The sequence below is a fragment of the Stegostoma tigrinum genome, chromosome 12 (genome assembly GCF_030684315.1).
Source record: "Stegostoma tigrinum isolate sSteTig4 chromosome 12, sSteTig4.hap1, whole genome shotgun sequence".
NCBI classification, from domain to species: Eukaryota; Metazoa; Chordata; class Chondrichthyes; order Orectolobiformes; family Stegostomatidae; genus Stegostoma; species Stegostoma tigrinum.
Genome location: NC_081365.1, coordinates 41,116,143 through 41,136,245, shown reverse-complemented (window position 1 = coordinate 41,136,245; position 20,103 = coordinate 41,116,143).

The window sequence follows — 20,103 nt, the reverse complement described above, 5'->3', positions numbered from 1 at the left end:
CACAGGAGAACACTATTTCTCTCTCCATTTGTTACACAGATTATTACTCGCTCGGGCAATATTTCAGAAGGAGTGCAAATACACTCACCTCTTACTATTAGAGACTGACCAGCTTCCGTATCTCTAAATATGGTAACGTTTTTATCTATTCTCCCTGTTCTACCTGAGTAAACCTTACCCACAGAGGTCAAGTCTTTGAAAAGGTCAGGCACTATCTTACATTCCAGTCCATGAGTAGGCTATGCAATCTCCTGCAGCTCCTTGACTTCTCTCGGGATTTCCTTTGCTACTTCAACTAATCTCACTGGTTTAGCCTCTTTCACCACATCTTTTCTCCCAGTGCCTTTCTTAAACCACCAGCACTGTCACTTTGTATGTCCCACATTATTGCAGCGAAAACACCAGAGGTCTTTCATCTCTTTTCCACCTCTTGGCCTCTTTTTCACGTGTTAAACTGTTCCAACGTGATCTACTTTTTGTTTTCCATTGAAGGATCTCTCTCTTTCCCAATTTCTATCCCTCAGGGAATGAAATTGCTAACAGAAGCTAGATTTCAATTCATGTACTAATGTGTATTTATCCACCACCTCTGTAGCCCTTCACACCGTTTTAACCTTCTGTTCCTCAACATGAGTTCTTATCACTTCTGGAAGTGAGATTTTAAACTCAACAGCAGACTAACATCTCCAAACATCCTCATAGGTCTTTTCTATCTTTGATGCTCTCATCCATCTATCAAAATTGCTCTGTTTAATTCTTACAAACTCGATATACATCTGACCTGGTTCCTTTCTTATATTTCAGAATCATTGTCTATATGCTTCTGGTGCCAATTTGCAGGCACTCAAAATAGCCTGTTTTATTTCTTCATAGCTTCCTGAGACCTCCTCTGACAGGGCTGCAAACACCTCACTAGCTCTGCCTACCAACTTGTTCTGAATTAATATTACCCACATAAACTCTGGCCAGTTCAGCTGGTTAGCCAATTTCTCAAAGGAAATGAAAAAGGCTTCGACAACTTTTACATCAAATTTTGGTAAGGTTTTCACGTACATGTATATATCCCTACCAAGCATTTGGCTATCTTCAGATTGCTCATCATCACTCTCCTCCTCACCAAGCCTACTTTCTACCTTTATCTCCATCCTTTTAAATTAGCTTTCCTGCCTAACTGTCAACTTCTGAAGTTTAAACTCTTTCTCTTTTTCTTTTTACTCAGCTAAAAACCTTCCAGCCCTTTCTTTATCTTCTAACATAGTTCTTCTTTTTCTTTCTTTCTCTTCTGCCCCGGCTCTTCTTTCCCTTTCTTTCTAATTGTCCTCTAACTCCCACCTGTTAAGTTCACTTTCTAACTCCAGTTGTCTTATTTACAATTTAATTTTTTTTCTAACTCCCCTACACTTAACGGTTTTCCCTGGTGTACTAAAATGCTTGACTTACTCTGTTACAATTTCTGCTTTCCTCTTATCTGTAGTTAAACCCAGTTCTAGCCTGTCTACTAATACTAAAACTGACTCCTTTGTCTGTCTTTCTGAACTTTCTTGGCAAATTTGGGAAGCATCTTCGACTCCCAAGAACTCTTCACACTGAGAGGTATTTCCCCACTTTTCCACTTCTAACTTAAATTTTATTTGAAGATATAGAACACTAATTCCGAAGACTGTTTAAATCTGCTTGGAACTTTTGTACCTCAAACCTGTCCAAATCTGCCCAAATCTGCCCAGATCTGTTCCAATCAGTTCAGATCCATTCAGATTTGTTCAAATTCGCTCAGATCTGTTTAAAACCTGTTTACTCTAGCCGATGGCAGTTAACTCTCCCCAGATGGCAGTTAGCTCTCTCCAGATGCCCAACTACCCCTTCTTTTATACCCTTGATGACATATCAACATCTTACAATAGGATTGGTCCTATGTTGTTAAGGCCATGAGATTCAAATTTAATTGGTTTTTGGTCTTGGAGAACCTGACAACTTTATTGGCAAAATTTAAAACTTGTTGTCTTGGTCACAAAACAAAACTGCTGGTTAGCCTGCTAGCTGTATGTCCTTTTGATACAAATGTTTCAATTTGAGTGCTGTGTGCAGCTGCAAACCCACAAGCTGCTCAAAGACATGTGTTTTTAAAATCTCTAAGTATAGGAAAAGCACATCATTTTACAAAGGGACCACACGCTGCTTTTGCTCTAGCATTTTACAAACACCAATATTTTACAAACATAAAATTCTAACGTCCTGCCTTCTAATCTACAAGTACTTTACCCAACTTCACAACATTGTACTGCTAGCAAAACAAAGTTTTTCACTGCACTTAGGCATATGTGACTAGAATAAAGTAAATCAAATCAAATCAAGTCCACCCCTCCTCTACCCTCGACACACAATTCTCTCACCACAATTCTATGCTATCTTTCCATGCAATCACAGAAGGCTCCACTTTTGCCTGTCTATTTCCTCTCTCCTCAATATACAAGGCCCCAGACACACCTCCTAGGTAACGTATTGACTTATATGCACCCATTCAATCTAGAGTACTGAATTCGCTGCTCAAATGTGACCTCCTGTACATAGGGAGACTGGGTGGTTACTTTGCCAAATACCTATGCTTGGTTTGTCAAAATCACCCTGAGCATCTTGTTGCGTGACTCTTCAACACACCACCATGTTGCCATGCCAACATTTCTGTCTCAGGTGTGCTGCAGTCCTGCAGTGGGACTGAGCACAGTCTGGGGGGACAATAGCTCATCCAGTCATAGAGACCCATAGCACAGAAAAAAGGCCTTTTGGCTCAATATACCCCTGCCTGTAAAAACAACCACCTAACTATTCTATTCCAGCATATAGTCCATAACCTTGACAAGTGTAAAACAAAATACTTCTTAAATGTTATGAGGGTTTCTGCCTCTACCATCCTTATAGGCAGTGAGTTCTAGATTCCCTTAGTCTCTGGTTAAAAAAGGTTTTCCTCTCATCTCCCCTAAACTTCTGTCCCTCATCTTAAATGTATATGCCATGGTCACTAGTCCCTCCGTCAAAGAGTAAAACCTCTTTCTGTCTACCCTATCTAAGCCCCTGATAATTTTATACATTTCATGCATGTCCCCTCTCAATCCCCTCGCTAAGTAAAGCAACTGCAGTCTGTCTGATTTCTCTTCATAACTGAAACTCTCCAGCCCAGGAAACATCCTGGTAAATCTCCTCTGCATCCTCTCCAATGCTATCACATCTCTCCTATAATGTGGATTCCAGAGCTGCACACAATACTTTAGCTGTGACCTAACCAACATTTTATACAGTTCCAACAAAACCTCCCTGCTTTTACATTCTATGTCTCAATCAACAAAGGCAAATATACCATATGCCTTCTTAACCACTTTATCCACCTGTCCTGCTATAGTCAGGGAGTGGTATACATACAAACCAATGTCCTTCTGATCCTCAGATAACAGGGTGTAGAGCTGGATGAACACAGTAGGCCAAGCAGCATCACAGGAGCACGAAAGCTGATGTTTCAGGCTAAGACCCTTCTGAAGAAGGGTCTTCTGCATTTCTGCTGAAGGGTCTAGGCCCGAAACATCAGATTCTCTGGCATCTGCAGTTCCTACTATCTCCTTCTGATCCTTGGTGGTTCCCAGGGTCCAACAGTTCATGTATTCTTGTTTGTCCTGCTCAAGAACATCATCTCATATTTGGACTGAATTTGATTTGCCACTGATCAGCCCATCTGTATCCTCTTGTCTTCCTCATTATTTACCACGCCATTAAATTTTTTTTGGTTGCAAACTTATTCATTCAGCCTCCTACAATCAAGTCTAAATCATTTAAATAAACTACAAACAGTAAGAGCCCCAACACTCACCCCTGTGGTACCCCACTGGATACAGACTTCCAGTTGGAAAAATGCTCCTCAACCATCATCCTCTGCTTCCTGCTACACAGCAAAATTGGATCCAATTGGCCAAATACTGCCTTCAGGGCGCAAAATTGCATTTAACAAATCCAGAATGTGATCACCCTCCTCCATGTTGGTTACTCTCCCTGCACCCCTAGGTCCTGCATTTTTTTGCATTGTAGGATTCTTGCTAACTGTTCTTGTTAGCACCCTACCTAGCACTTCTCTGTCTCGGCTTATCAGCAGCAACATAAATATCATCCTGACCCTGCTAGTCTCAGCTCTGAGAAACAATCACTCAACATGAAAGATTAACTCTGTTTTTCTCTCTACAGGTGCAGCCAAACCTGTCATGTTCCTCCAGCACACTGTTTTTGTCTCAAATCATACCTCAATGTCTCAGTTACTGCTATCACCATCCCTGGTTGTATCCTTTCCATTGACTAGACAAATCCACCAGAGTGGTGGCACAGTGGTATATAGTTGGGAGGAGTTGCCCTGGGATTTTTCACCATGGACAACATATCCATGCATTCCTAAGCACCAGGTCAAACATGGACATTGAAATCTCCTGCTGATTACCACTTGCCCCTACCAACCATCCCCCTGTCCCATATGGGGTCTTCAATGCCTATTACCAAGAGTGACTCAGAAGCCCCATTACTGAGCAAGCCAGCTGATTCCTTAAGGACAATGCAGCAAATGATGTGGAAATCAACAAGAAGGGAAATCTTACATGGCTTTCTTCTCACAAATACACCGGCTGCCATTGTGTCTGTCCATGACAGTTTCTGTAGGAGTGACAATCCCAAAGCTATTGTAGAGGGCAGCATGAAGAATAAGCACAGGCAGTCTGTAAAATTGAGGGGCCAACCCAGTAAAGCTACAACAGAAGACTTCATGTATGCCAAACAATAGAGACAGGATGAAGTAAATTCAAAACCAAAGGATTGGATCTACACTTTACAGCCTTGCTACATTCAAATGTAACAGTATATCATAATTAACCAGAGGAAAAGGTTCCACAGATATCTCTATTTCCAATAATGGGGATTCCCAGCATAGACTAAGATGAAGAATTGCGTCGACCTTCTGAGTTGCTCATCCATATGGTCTCCTTCTGAATTTCCAGCAAAACAGTTACCAGTCTTTAGCCAATTTGATTCACTCCACGTAACACGAAGAAACAGGTGTAGGCACTGGATGCTGAAAAGGTTATGAGCCCTCACAACATTCCAACAATATTACTGAAGACTTGTGCTCTAGAATTAGCCATGTTCTAAGTCAAGCTATTCCAACACAGCTACAATAGTGGCATCTATGTGACAATGAGGAAAATTTCCCAGCTATGTCCTGTCCACAAAAAGCTGGACAAATCCAATCAAGCCAATTATTGTCTAATCACTTTACTCTTTATCATCAACAAAGTGATGGAATGAGTTGTTGACGATTTTATCACGCAGCAAAATACGGAGATGTGGAAACTTGATCAGGTTCTCAAGAACTACATTCAAGATGTGAAGAGACACCCGGAGCTTTACTGCACTTTTGAGATTTTCTGCCTTACGGCCACATATCTTGTGAACAGAAACCAAATCTACAAAGGGTTGCCAGCCAACCATCAGCTTAGGGCCCAATACACTCTTCCAAAACCAGGTTTTTCAGAAATTAAGGACAATAAATTAACCTCTTTCTCAGTGAAAGCTGAGCTTGTCTATTTCCAAATGCATCTGACTTTCAGTATTCAGCAGGGAATCACAGTCCACATTATACTGTTCACTTCAGCAAGGAATCACATCAGTGCCCTTCAAGGTCTTGCTTAACACCATTTTTAATGCAAAAATTGTCCAAATACTTCAATATCTTCCAGTTTTCACAAATATAGATATGCATTCCCTCTGCTTCCTCCACTGCTGATGCACATTGGCAGTTATACGTACAACCTACTACAAAATGTATTGCAGTAATCAACCAAGGCCCCCTTGATACAACATTCCAAACCAGTGGCCTCAACTAAGTAGAAGGACGAGAGCTCAATGCTTGGGAACACCACTATCTGCCAGATTCCTTCAAGACATAACCATTCTGACTTGGAAAAAAAATTAGCATTCCCTCAATGTTGCTGGAACAACATCCTGGAATTTCCCAACAGCATCATGTGTATCCACACATTCCAAGGACTGCAGCAGTTGAAGGCGGTAGATCACCACTACCTACTAAAGGGCAATCAGAAATGAGCAACAAAAGATAGCCAAGCCAACAATACCCGCATCCTGTGTAGAGGTAAATTTTAAAAGCAGGCAATAAGAAAGATAAGCATGTTAGCTTTTTTGGAGAGTGTTCTTACTTTAAACCTGTGCTCCAATAGATAGTAGACACAACTGGGAATATTTGCTGGATATCTCTAGACTGAGGATAATGCTATTGCTACTTTGACGGAGACCAACTACTCAACACAGTCAGCAACAACCAAAGTTTATCAGATGAAGCATTAACTTAATGAACCATCAGGTGAGCCAAATATTTGAGCCCAGAAATGCTACAAGTAGTCTCCTGCAATAATTCATATTGGAGACCACATTAGAACCTGCAAGGTGACAATATGACTCTTCTGCTAGAGTTATAAAAAGAGATTGGCAAAATTTCCTCAAGTTTTAATGGTTGGCCAGGATTTTGTTTGCTCATGATAACAGGTTGGGAGGCCGGAAGTTTGTCAAAATAGTGCTACAAGGCATTGTGAAATTGTCCTTCCACCATGCAATTCCATCAGCAGCAGAAAAAGAGTCAGATTGGCCGCCCACCGGCAGCCTATTTGAACTGCTTAACGGTCTAATTAAAAGCCATTTCTACCTCCATGGGCAATTTTTTGGGAGATTGCCAGAATATAGCTGGCTTTCTCCTAGGGGACTCTGAGAGGGCTATACCTCCTCTGCTGACACTCAGTTGAGCAAGGAGTGTAATGGTCTAGATAGCAATAACCACACAATGGCAACAGTGCAGTCTTAACTCAGCAAACCCCAACCTTTGTCAGGGCCTACCTCCCTGGCCCCTGTAGACCCCTAAGTTTGCTTAGTTGTCCTCAAGGGGTGCAAGGCACATGATGTGCACCCATCCTTCAGGTGCAACTCTGGTAACAGACACATCGAGAGGCAGGGCTGCTGAGTGGTCAGCCCTGTGACTGGGAAGAAAAACTGCTGGGGGCAGGTCATTGTCCTTAATAGGATGGACAGCTGTATTGGCAGCCAATTATTTGGTCAAACAGGCAAAATATGGCCCTGTGATCCCATTGTCTGCCCAAGCAGAGTCAACATTTGACCCCGCTTCCGTAAAATTGCAGCCCCTAGTTTTTAAAATGTTTTTTCTAAACTGAGATTATGACTTAAATGACAGTTTTGAAATAATATTCATCTCACGAATTTGCCCTTTCTTAAATTAATTATGAAAATGAACCGTATTGCACTTCAGAATTCACCAAACTCTCATTAGACTTAATGTTAAGAAAATTCCATTGTGTACATATTGAACAGTGGGAAATCGAAGCAAAACATGAGAAAACATAAATATGGAAACTAGATGTGATTTGCCTGTTCTAAATTGTAACCAATGAGCAAGGAACATTTTGGACTGTTAAGGGTTTTACATTAAGAATTGTAAATACTTTATGCATGGATTCACTGAAAATAATGTAAACTATTAATGGAAATAGTTTCAAATTAACCTTGCATACCCAAAAAGAAAATCTCATGTTTTATTGTTAAATTGATAGAAGCAGAGCACTATGTTAGAAAAATTAACCCTGAGAATGTGATTTTTAAAATTCATACAAATACTTTCATACCTTCTAATCTATAACTGCGACACTATAGGCTCTTCCAGTAATGAAAAATGATGTAATCTACAATGGAATTAGTAACACCCCTCTCAACACAAATCATACTGCAGAGAGATGACGATCTTGTTCTCATTGACTTCCCCAGACGGACTCTGTGTCTTTGAGATTCAGTCAGCTGCAGATGCCAGCTGACACAACACAGTTTATGCAACAACTGGCACATTGATGAGCCAAAGAAAAGTGTGACACTATTAAGAAATGTGTTAGGAAAAGCCTTAATTTTCAGACTTTAACTTGTAGAGAGTTACTTTCTCACCTCAAATATATAACAACATGTCACCACTGCACTGATACCTGTCTAGAATAAGAAATTAGTGCTGGATTTGTAGAAGCCATTGCTGCTGTATAAGACACTTTTAATAGATTTTTTTATTACTAACCTGAATGCAAGAGAGGGGCCACAAAATCCAGATGCTCAGCTTCTTTTGTTTAGTACAATAGGTGCCACCTTACCACACATTAATATCACTTTGCCTCCATATTAATGAGGATGGGGACTATCCATCAGAAGTAAGCAGAATAGGCAGGTAATGACAACAACTAGCATATAATACTAATTCGAAGGAGCACTGTAATTTTGGAACTCAACAGTCTAGCTAGCGTATTCTCTTGACCTCAGAAGCAGAAAGACTGCCGCCATCAGTGTTATTTAAATAGAATCATAAACTATTTTCCTGTTAGTTGCTGATTTAGTTCTACTGGCTCTTGTTTTTGGTGGTTTCCACTTTGGTTGAAGTTTACAGGAAGTAATGGGACATTCTAAAGGATTGTGTTCTGATTTCAAGGATTTTGCATAGGCCATGATTTCCCAGACATGGGTGCCATAGTTTGCATGTCTTTAACATAACAACATTAATGAAAAAAGGCAGTACATAGCACTACAAGCCACTGAAAAAAGGAATGGGGAGGGTGAGGAAGGTGATTAGGGGTCTCAGCACAAGGCCATATCCATCCAGGGTGATTCAGAGACAATTAGCTAATCTGAAGCTCAGTGAGAAACAGGATGTCAAAAGCCTTTCTTCGATTAGGAAGTAAACCTGCCACCTGTTGCTGCCACACTGCAGCAGTTCATTGCCAGTGGCTGTGAAGTTAATGTAGTGATGAAGATTTATGCATCATGCCTGATTCTTGCTGGGCTATAATGCAGGAAACCTGCAATATCTGTAGCACACTGATCATTGTTGAATAAAGACGATCAATGATACACTGTTTTGTAATAAATTTGTATTCAATTAATTCTCTGATATCAGAGACAAGTAAACAAAGTGAGGATTGCACTGACAGCATTTGCTATTGTTGTGAGAATGCTGCCTGTCAGTTCTAAGATTTACCCGAACTAGAAGGGATTTGATTGTCTCAATTACTAGCTGGTAATAACCACACATAGCTAATTGAACTGCAAGGAGCCCTGCCACCACACAGCAAATATGATGACTTTGTTTAGTGGCAGTTTGCTGTACCATCTGTAATTCAGAGACCATGACAAAGCAGAGTGGTAGCAAGGTGGCAAGGGGGTGTGATAGCACTGTGGTTATGAATAGCCATGAGCTGGAGCCAAGTGTTCAACTGACATTATGGCAGGTGAGAATTTTTTTTAAGAAATCAGTAAATCAAATAAAATAAAATCTGGAGTAAAAGACAGTGACCAAGCAACAATGCAATGATTATAATACTCTAATAACTTTTAGGGAAGGAAATCTGGTGTCCCTCCCTGGTCTAACCTATATACGATCACCCATTGATTTTTCATTCCCTTCTGAAATAGTTCAGAAAGTCTATTATTTTCACCAAACCACTACAAAAGAGGGAAACTGAGAGTAATTTCACTACAGAGACTGAGCAGTTTAAGAAGGCAAGGCCATACCTTAAAAGGCAATTAGGCATGGCCGATGAACACTGTGTTTTATACACAATTAATGAATTAAAAAAAGATATCCACCGACCACGTGGTTCATGGCAAAGATGTACAATCTGTTTACATTTGGGCAACATTAGTCTAACAAAAACTATATTGCAACAAAAAGATGTTTTAGAAGAAACCATTCATGGGCTTATAACCAATGTTGGACTGCCCTGAGGAGTAGGGAATATACATGACAAAGCTTATCAAAATTTGTCACACACTGCTATATCTGCAAGCCTTGCTGCATGAGGATTAACACCAGCAACAGAAACAATGGTAAAGAAGAGGAAGAAACCTACTCAGCCCCAAACACTCCTTCGAGGTGAAACCCTAATTTACTTGTGCTTCTGCACAATACTGGGGACACTAAAACACAGGGCGGGTGACTAGATTGCGAAATAGTTCCATTCTATCTGTATGACCCCAAGCTCCCTCTTTTTTGGCATCGTAACCTTCCCTCTAATTTTCTTATTGGTTGTGCAGGCTTCTGAGGCCTCTTTGTGGCTGAGACTTCTGGAACTAGAAGAGAATGCCACAATCAGCATGTCAACACCAACTGTATCAGTGATAATGGGAACTGCAGATGCTGGAGAATCCAAGATAATAAAATGTGAGGCATTGCGCAGAACATGAGCACAACAATGCAACTTAGAAGCAATGTTGATGCTGACCTTTCTGTCCATGTTCCAATGAAGCACAAGGACTGGCACATTACCTTTTAACTCAGTTTTCTAGACTAAACACCGTGTTCAACAATCTTAGATCACAACTTCTGCTTCCAACTTGTTCTTTGCCCCTTTCCTTCTTCCTTTATTTTCCTCTGCTTTGCTAGGTTGATCTTTGGCTTGTTTCTTTTGCTGTTGCATCCTGAATCGTTGTCATACAATCCCTATTGTGTGGAAGCAGGCCATTTGGCCCATCAAGTCCACTCTGACCCTCTGAAGAGCATCCCACCCAGATGCATCCCTCTACCCTATCCCTGTAACTCTGAATTTCCCATGCCTAATCCACCGAGCCTGGACATCCCTGGACATTATGCAAAATTGCATAGCCAATCCACCTAATCTGCTTGAATATGGGAGAAAACCGAAGCAACGGAAGAAACCCACGCAGTCATGGGAGAATGTGCCAACTCCACACAGACAGTCGCCTGAGGCTGGAATCAAACTTGGGTCCCTGGCACTATGAGGAAACAGGGCTAACCATTGAGCTACTGTGCCATGGTTAATTTTCCATTGCCTCCAGCTATCACCTGATCCTCGATCCTCCTACCCCCCCCTCCGTTCCACTAAAAGTTCTTAAATCTCTACTTTCTCATGCTCTGATGCCAAGTCATCAACTTGAAACATTCTTTTTTATTCTGAAATATTACTGTTTCCAAAGATGCTGCCTGACATGTTGAGTATTTCCGGTCTTTATTGTTGATTACCAGCATCCTGTGCTACTTTGTGTTTGTTCTACATGGTCCTTTTCTGGTCTGACCAATCTGTCTCAAGTGAACCTGGTGCCAGTAAAGTCCTCAGATGTTAGGACAGGTCATTGACCTGAAATGTTGACTCTGTTTTTCTCTCTCCACAGAAGCTGCCAGACTTGCTGAGTATTTCCAGTATTTCATGTTTTTGTTCTAAAATTTCCATTTAGCTTCACCACCCTCTGCTACTGAACATAACAACCGTCTCACAGGAACATGTTAAAATCAAAACTACCATGAAATAAGCATTCCAAACCAAGTTTGTAAACAAAAACTTCGTCATATTGCATACAAATGCCATGAATTATGCTTGTGTATTCCCTCCTGTCTCGGAGGTCCTACACAATGCCACGTTAATGGGCTTGAAACCTGCTGAGCCTCAGTGGTGAAGAATACAGGTCCCTTTTCAGGATAATCTGAACAGTTCTGGTGTTAGAGGCCTGTTTTTGGTCTCCATTTTAGCAGTTGCAGTTTGTGGCTAAGGCAAAGTCACAAGTGGAGTGGCAGGGTGAGAACGTATTTTCTGTTTTATCTCGATTGGACCCCAGGTGATGCCTTACGAATCTTAGCAATCTCTGGGAGAACAAGTTGCAGTGGCTGTGGCAGTCTGTGAAACCCTTTGAAGACCTGAAGTTACAATAACAGCAGTCTGAACCTTCACAGTAGTAAACTGACCTTGCATGAATATGTGGTAATGCCCAAGCATTACATGTATTATTCCCTTCTTTTGTATGTATCCCATCAGTGTCCATCTTTATTTACGCCATCTGTCGCAGGACACATGGGCAGCCTTACCCTATGGCAAGCTGGTACCTATGCTATCCTTGTCCTGTCCCTGGTTACTGCCCACTTGGGTCCAAAAATGTCTCATAACATGCAGATCCCACCTCCAAACAATCCATTACGGAATCTACAGTGCCAGTATCTGTGCTGATGGTGGTGACCATCAGAAGATGCAATGATGTCTCTTTTATAACACAGTCATCTTGTGTTTTTTCATTTCCATCTCTTTCTCCACTGAATGATGGAGTGTGCCCTTCCTCTTAGTTAGCCTTTGCTGACAAAATTCAACTCACCAGGAAAAAAGGTTGGCTCCTGTTTTTAAGTTAATAACAGAACTTCATTTTTCTCCAAATAATTTCATCCTACATTTTTTCTACTATGACTGAACACATGTATATGTGAATGCAGAGATTGAATGTGCCTGTGGCTCCTTGAAACATGTTTCATTGAGTCTAGCAGCCTCTATCAATCTAAGAATCTTCTTTTCCAAACTGAACTCCGAAGATTAGGATGTCTAGTCTTGGTAGCCATAAGTGAAGCTAATTTCATCCTCTGTTCTGATGCTGTGCCTTCTTCCTCCTTAGCCTCAATTTTTTCCTGTTTAAATATGCTTGGTGCATCTCTGGTGCACTACCCTCAGTCTCACAAATTGCACTTCTCTGAATGGATTGTTCAATAATGATGCTTATCAGAATGTGAAGTTGAGGCTAGGTGAATGTTCTGGTGTTTTTTCCAGGAAAAGCCCTGCAATGGGATTCTTTCCATATCTACTGAGATACAAAAATTAGAACACCAGTTACCTTTAGCAAATAGTTGGATTACTGCAAATATTTTTAGTCAGTTTGTGCCAGTATATAGGACTTAAAGGAATGGAACTAATTTGGACAGTTACTGAAATAGAACGTAGAACATAGAACAGTACAGCACAGTACAGGCCATTCGGCCCATGATGTTGTGCCAAACTTTACCCTAAACCTAAGGTCTATCTAACCTCCACCCGTACCCTCTTGCTTTCAGCAGTGGAAATGGTGAGGACGCGAGCCAGGGTGCCAAGGGGAAAGTAATCTTTTTCCCCTTTAAAAACTTGTCTTGTGCAGCAGCTGCCTTCTTGCTTTCAAGAGCGGGAGTAGTGAGGACACGAGCCAGGAAGTGAACTAATATATTCCGGCATTGGCTAGTCCCACCTGGCTGCACTTGTCCCAAATCCGTCCAAACATTTCTTATTCGTATACTTACCTAAATGACTTTTAAACAGTTCATTCCACACATGAGCCACTCTCAGTTTAAAAATATTGCTCCTCATGCCTTTTTTAAAATCTTTCTCCTCTCACCTTAAAAATATGTCCCCTTGTCTTGAAATCCCCCATCTTAGGGAAAAGACACCTGTCATTTACCTTATCTAAATCCCTCACGATTTTATAAATCTCTATAAGGCCACCCCTCAACCTCCTACACACCAGTGAAAAGACTCAGCCTATTCAGCCTTTCCTTATAACTCAAAACCCCCATTCTCAGCAACATCGTGGGAAATTCCTTCTGAATCTTTTCCAGCTGAATAATATTCTTCCTATAGTAGGGTGACCAGAACTGCATATAGTACTCCAGAAGAAGCCTCACCAATATCATGTACGACCTCAACATAGCATCCCAACTCAAATACTCAAAATGTATCAGCAGTGAAAGCAAGCATGCTAATCATCCTGTTTGACGCAAACTTCAAAGAATTATGTACCTGAACCTCTAGGTCTTTCTGGTCTACAACATTACACAAGGCCCTACTTTTAATTGTACACGTTCTGCCATTGTTTATTTTACCAAAATGCAACACCTCACATTTGTCAATATTAAATTCCATCTGCCATTCCTCAGCCCATTGACCTAATTGATCAAGATCTCTTTGTAATCTTAATTCTTCATTGTCCACTGTACCGCCAATTTTGTTTTCATTTGCAAACTTATTAATTATGCCTTCTGCATTCTCATCTAAATCATTTATATAATTGACAAACAAAAGCAGACTCAGTACCAATTTCTGTGGAACACTACTGGTAACAGGCCTTCAATCTGAAGAACATCCCTCCCTCACCACTCTCTATTTCCTGCTGTTAGCCAATTGCGCATCCAATTGGCAAGCACACTCAGAATTCCATGTGATCTAACTTTAGTAATTAGTCTACCATGCTGGACCTTGTCAAAGGTTTTATTAAAGTCCAAGTCAACAATGTCTATCCCTCTGCCCTCATCAATCTTCTTGGTTATTTCCTCAAAAAAACTCAAACAAATTTGTGAGACACAATTTCCCTCACATAAAACCAAGCTGATTGTCCCTACTCATTCCTTCCCTCTCCAAATGTATATAAATCTTATCTTTCAGAATCACCTCCAATAACCTTCTCACCACCAAAGTCAAACTCACAGTTTTATATTTCCCAGGCTTCATCTTACGTCCCTTCTTAAACAACAGCACGACAATAGCCATTCTCGGGTTATCTGGCACCTGGTGTAGTAGTTATAGTACTACTATACTACTATGATAGTTATAGATGACACAAATATTTCTGAAAGGGCCCTGCAATTTCCTTCCTAACTTCCCACAACATCATGTAATAGACTAGATTAGGTCCTGGAGATTTATCTACTCTTATATTTTCTAAGACCTCCAGCACTTCCACTTCTGTAATGTAACCTGTTTTCAAAACAACAATATATATTTCTTTGAGTTCCCTAATCTCCATTTCATTTTCCACAGTAAAAACTGACACAAAATATTCACTTAATATCTCTCTTATCTTCTGAGGTTCAACGCAAAGATGACATCGTTGAACTGTAAGGGGTTCTACTCCTTCTCTAGTTGCTGTCTTGCTATTAATGTACTTGTAGCATCTTTTTGGATTAGCTTTAACCTCATCTGCCAAGGCTATCTTATATCACCTCTTTGCCTTTCTAATCTCCCTCTTAAGAATACCCCTACACTCTTTTATACTCATTTGAATCCAGTTGTCTATACCATATAGATGATTCTGTTTTATTCTTGACTAGAACCTCAATATCCTTATTCATCCATTCTCTAATCCTACCAGCCTTACCTTTCATTCTAACAAGAATGTAATGACTCTAAACTCTTGTTTTCAGACTTTTGAAAGCCTCCCGCTTATCAGATGTCCCTTTTACTGGTGAATAATATATTCCAATCAACTTTTGAAAATTCTTGTCTCATACCATTGAAATTTGCCTTACTCAAATTAAAAACTTTAACTTTTATTGAAGGCTAATCCTTTTTCTTAACTGTTTCAAAACAAATAGAATTATGGTCACTAGACCAAAGTGTTCTCTGACCATCACTTCAGTCACTTGTCTTGTCTTAATACCCAAGAGAAGTTTTGCTCCCTCTCTTGTATGAACTTTTACACATGGGTTAAAAAAAAATTCTTGAACACATTTAACAATTTGTTCACCATCCAAACCTTTAACACTATGGTAGTTCCAGTCAATGTGTGGAAAATTAAAATCACCTAGTATTACAACCTTATTATTCTGACATATATCTAAGATTTCTCTACATATTTGTTCCTCAATTTCCCTCTGACTATTGCGGGGGTCTACAGTTCAATCCCACCAAGGTGATCATCCCTTTAGTATTTCTAATTTCAACCCATAAATTTCCAGACGATTTTTCAGAAATATCTTCTCTATATACAACAGTAATATCTCATTCATCAAAAACACCATCCTCCCATTCTCTTTTGCCTCCCTTTCTATCCTTCCTATAGCTCTGAAACCCACAATTGAGATGCCAGTCCTGTTCACCCCTTAGCGAAGTTTCTGTAATAGCTATGACACCCCAATCACGTGTTTCCAAACATGCCCCGGGTTCATCAGCCTCCTCTGTAACACCCCTTGCATTGATGTAAATATAGTTTAATTCTTCCGAGTTACTTTATTCTCTCACTTGGTCTTGTCTGTCTTTTCCAACCAACCTCTTCTTTTCAAATTCAAAAATATCTTTTGCTATTTACTCTGCTACTTAGGATCCTTGCTCCCCCCCCCCTCCACCCCCAACAATAGCTTACAGTCTCCCTTAACAGAATTAGCAAATTTCCTTGCTAAGATACTGGTCCCTTTCCAGTACAGGTGAAAACCATCCTTTCTGAACTGGTCTTTACAGTTGCTGCTGATCCAGGACATCATTATCCAAACATGGTCTCAAGTTAACACCAAGCACATCCAAAAGATTTTATCTTCCCTTTTGGTTTGGACACTATTGGTTTTTAAGTTTATGCTTATGTTTGCATATGTGTGTTTGATGTTGCATCTAACTTTTCTCAGTATTGGTAAGTAATAAAATTTGCATTTCGTTTACTCAAGGGAATCTTGTAAATGGCTCTGTAATGTTTCTGATAATCTGGTTAATTTCATTCTTATTGAAGTGTGGTTTAGGTGGATGCTAAACAGACCAACAAACCTTTGTTGCAACTGTCTGAGGAGGCTGTAAAGAGGCGAGCCAATTACCACTTTTCATCTAGTTGTAAGCCAATATAGTGGGCTCACCCATTTCAAGATCCATTACAGCATTCTTTACACTAAGCTGATGCTTTACTTCTGATGCACTAAAAATTAACAACTGCTCTGACTACTCACAGAAATTAGAGGTGTAATGGACAGCAAAGAAGGTTGCCTCAGAGTACAAAGGGATCTTGCTCAGATGGGCCAATGACAGTTGGAGTTGAATTGAGATAAATGTGAGCTGCTGCATTTTGGAAAGGCAAATCAGGGTAGGACATATACACTTAATGGTAAGGTCCTGGTGAGTATTGCTGAACAAAGAGACCTTAGAATGCAGGGTCATCGTTCCTTGAAAGTGAAGACCCTGGTAGGCACGACAGTGAAGAAGGTGTTTGGTATGCTTGCCTTTATTGGTCAATGTATTGAGTATAGGAGTTGGGAGGTCATGTTGTGGCTGTACACGGATTTGGCTAGGCTACTATTGGAATACTTCGTGCAGTCCCAGTCTCCCTGCAATAGAAAGGATGTTGTGAAACTAGAAAGGGAAACGAGAAAAGATTTACAAGGGTGTTGCCAGGGTCAGAGCGTTTTGAGCTCTACGGAGTGGCTGAATGGACTGAGGCTATTCTCCTTGGAGCATTGGAGGCTGAGGTTTATAAAATCATGAGGGGCATGGATAGGGTAGATAGACAAGGTCTTCTTCCCAGGGTGGGGGAGTTCAAAACTAGAGGGCTTAGGTTTAAGGAGAGAGGGGAAAGATGTAAAATGGACCTGAGGGCAACTTCTTCCATGCAGACAGTGGTGCATATATGGAATGAGCTGCCAAAGGAAGTGGTGGAAGCTGGTACAATTACCACATTTAAAAGGCATCCAGATGGGTGTAAGAATAGGAAGTGTTTAGAGGGATATGGGCCAAATGCTGGCAAATGAGATTTGATTTATTTAGAATATCTGGTCAGCAGGGATGAGTTGGACCGAAGGGTCTGTTTCCGTCCTATATATCACTCTGACTCTATGACTCCATAATTCTACATTACAAAGAACTATACAGGTATTTTGAATGACATGTACATTATGGATGGTAATGATATATCTTTTGAGTGATCATAATCACATAACTGCCTTTTACTGACCTATTGCACTGCATGGGTGAAATCTAGTCAGCAGCCACCACCTAAAAGTACATCCTTGAAAAAAAAATTAAAATTAAAATTTTAAAAATTAATGTGCAGCTGGGGAAAGCTCTTCCGTTTTAAGAGGAAAGCTCTTCCGTCTAATGGCCTCATTCATTCATTACTGTTGTGCCGCACTATGTTCTGAAGTTTCCTTTCAGGCTACTCCCAGGCATATTTAGAAGGGACACTAGACCAAGTTTTGGGCTGCTCTGTTTAGGTGCACATTGCATTGAGTCTGGAGCCATGATTTATTCCTACCATTATACGTGGTGATACTGGCTCGCACATCCAGAGTAGTGGTGAGTAAACTTAATCCGAAGAAACAATGAGCTATTTTTAAAACCATACCAAAGTAAGGACTAAGAAATGGTGCCAATGTAGTATCCCTCTCTCACATACTATCGGAGATTAATTTTTCCTGTCATGTTAATGTGCTCCTGCATCGTTGTAGTTAATTTTACATGTATCAGATGAGTTAAATAATATGGTTTTTGTATTTTTTGTTCATTGAAAATTATTGCTAACTTCACACTGATGTATTCCCACACCCCATGCAAACCTCCATGATTTCAGACTCTATTCCCCTCCCTAATATTCTCAGGCAATAGTCTCCAGGGATATGCAGGCTAGGTGGATTAGCCATGGGAAACACAGGGTTACAGGGAAAGGGTAGTGGAGTGGGTCTGTTTGGGATGGTGTTTGGAGGATCGGTGTGAACTCAATGGGCCAAGTGGCTTGTGCACACACACTAGGGGATTCTATGATTCTAACAATATCATTCCACAACTTATTGCAGCAAGTCAGATCTACACTCTTGCAAGTGAGTCCTAGGTTTTACTAAACATAAACTTTATATAAGGTACGTTAAGAAAGAATAATATAGAACACTACACACTTTGGCTCTGATTTAATGTCATCTGACATCACTATAACACAACTTCTTTTGCACATACACAGTAAATCTTTTTAGAGTAAAAGCATAGAAAACTCTTGACACCATATGCACCGGCTACTCCCATAACAAGACTCTCAATATTCATAGACCGCAAAAGCCCATCAATTGTTTTAAGTAACCAAGTGTAAAAAAATTTCTGAATCATTATATCAATGTTCTTTGCCAGGTTTCTTCACAAATAGATATAATGAAAATAAATGTCAATCCAAAATGGAATGATTAGGATAAGGAACTGAAGGATTGGTGGAAGAATTGACCTTGAAAAGGTTTATACATATGGAGAAAAAGATGGAAAAGCAAGCATTTTGAATATGGAGCTCAAAGAGCAAAACTGTGGTATAGCACAAAAGGTGATTGTGGAAATAGAGAAACTGGTAGGTTAGCTCAAATGTAATGTAGTGGGGACTCGGAGCCGATTCATGGCATTTGAGTAATTCCATCTAGAGATTAGAAAGGGCTGGATAGGATCAAATGGCAGAGAGATTACAGCTGATATCGGGCAATAGAAGATTTTAAAGCCATATATGACATGCAAGTGACAGAGAGAAGAACATAACAATCCGTTGATTTGCAGAACCTGATAATGTGAACAGATAGTCACTTTAGAGGCCTGAACCTCATTTTCATTACACACATTGGATTAAAGAAATAAAAAAAGGAGGTGAAAGCTTGTGACTACCTGGTTCTTTACATGCTTGCCGCTGTGTGAATTCAGACACTAACGGTGCTAATTTTGCTATACCTCACTGCAAGATTTCCATGGCTTTCTCAAGGTAGGAGCTGTGGTTATTCCTTATAATGAACTCTTTCTCACTGATGTTACGTGTCATTTGTTCTTTAAACAAAAACATATTCAATCATAGAAATGTAGAAATGGGAATAAATCATTTGGCCTCTTAAGCCTGTCCACAATTCAGTTAGATCAGGGCTAACCTGTACCTCAACTCCACTTACACATTACTATTTAACAAACTATGTATTTAAAAAATTATTAAAAACAATATTATAAGCAAATATGGAATTTGATATGGATTGTTAGGAAGCAAATAACAAAAATGAGTAGATGAAGTAGCTGACTCAAATGTTTACATATCTATAATTAACAACCAACCATCCACAAAGTCAATCCTTAAGAAGTATGTATATTAAAAACACAACCCACTGACCTCATTCAATTAACCAAAAAGATTGATAAGAGATGAACAGTAGATGTTGTTTACTTGGACTTTAGCAAAGCCTTTGACAGGATCGTGCATGGTAGACTAATTAGGACTCAAAGTCAAGTTAGATCACAGGGGATTCAGGGTGAGCTTGTGAATTGGATACAAAGTAAAGATAACAAAGTGTGGGGCTGGATGAACACAGCAGGCCAAGCAGCATCTTAGGAACACAAAATTGGCTTTATGGTAGGAGACAGAGGTTGGTGGTGAAGAGCTGTTTTTCAGACCGAAGGGCTGTGACCAGCAGTGTTCCACCAGAATTCATACTGGATCCACTTTTGTTTGTCCTTTATATAAATTATTTGGATCAGA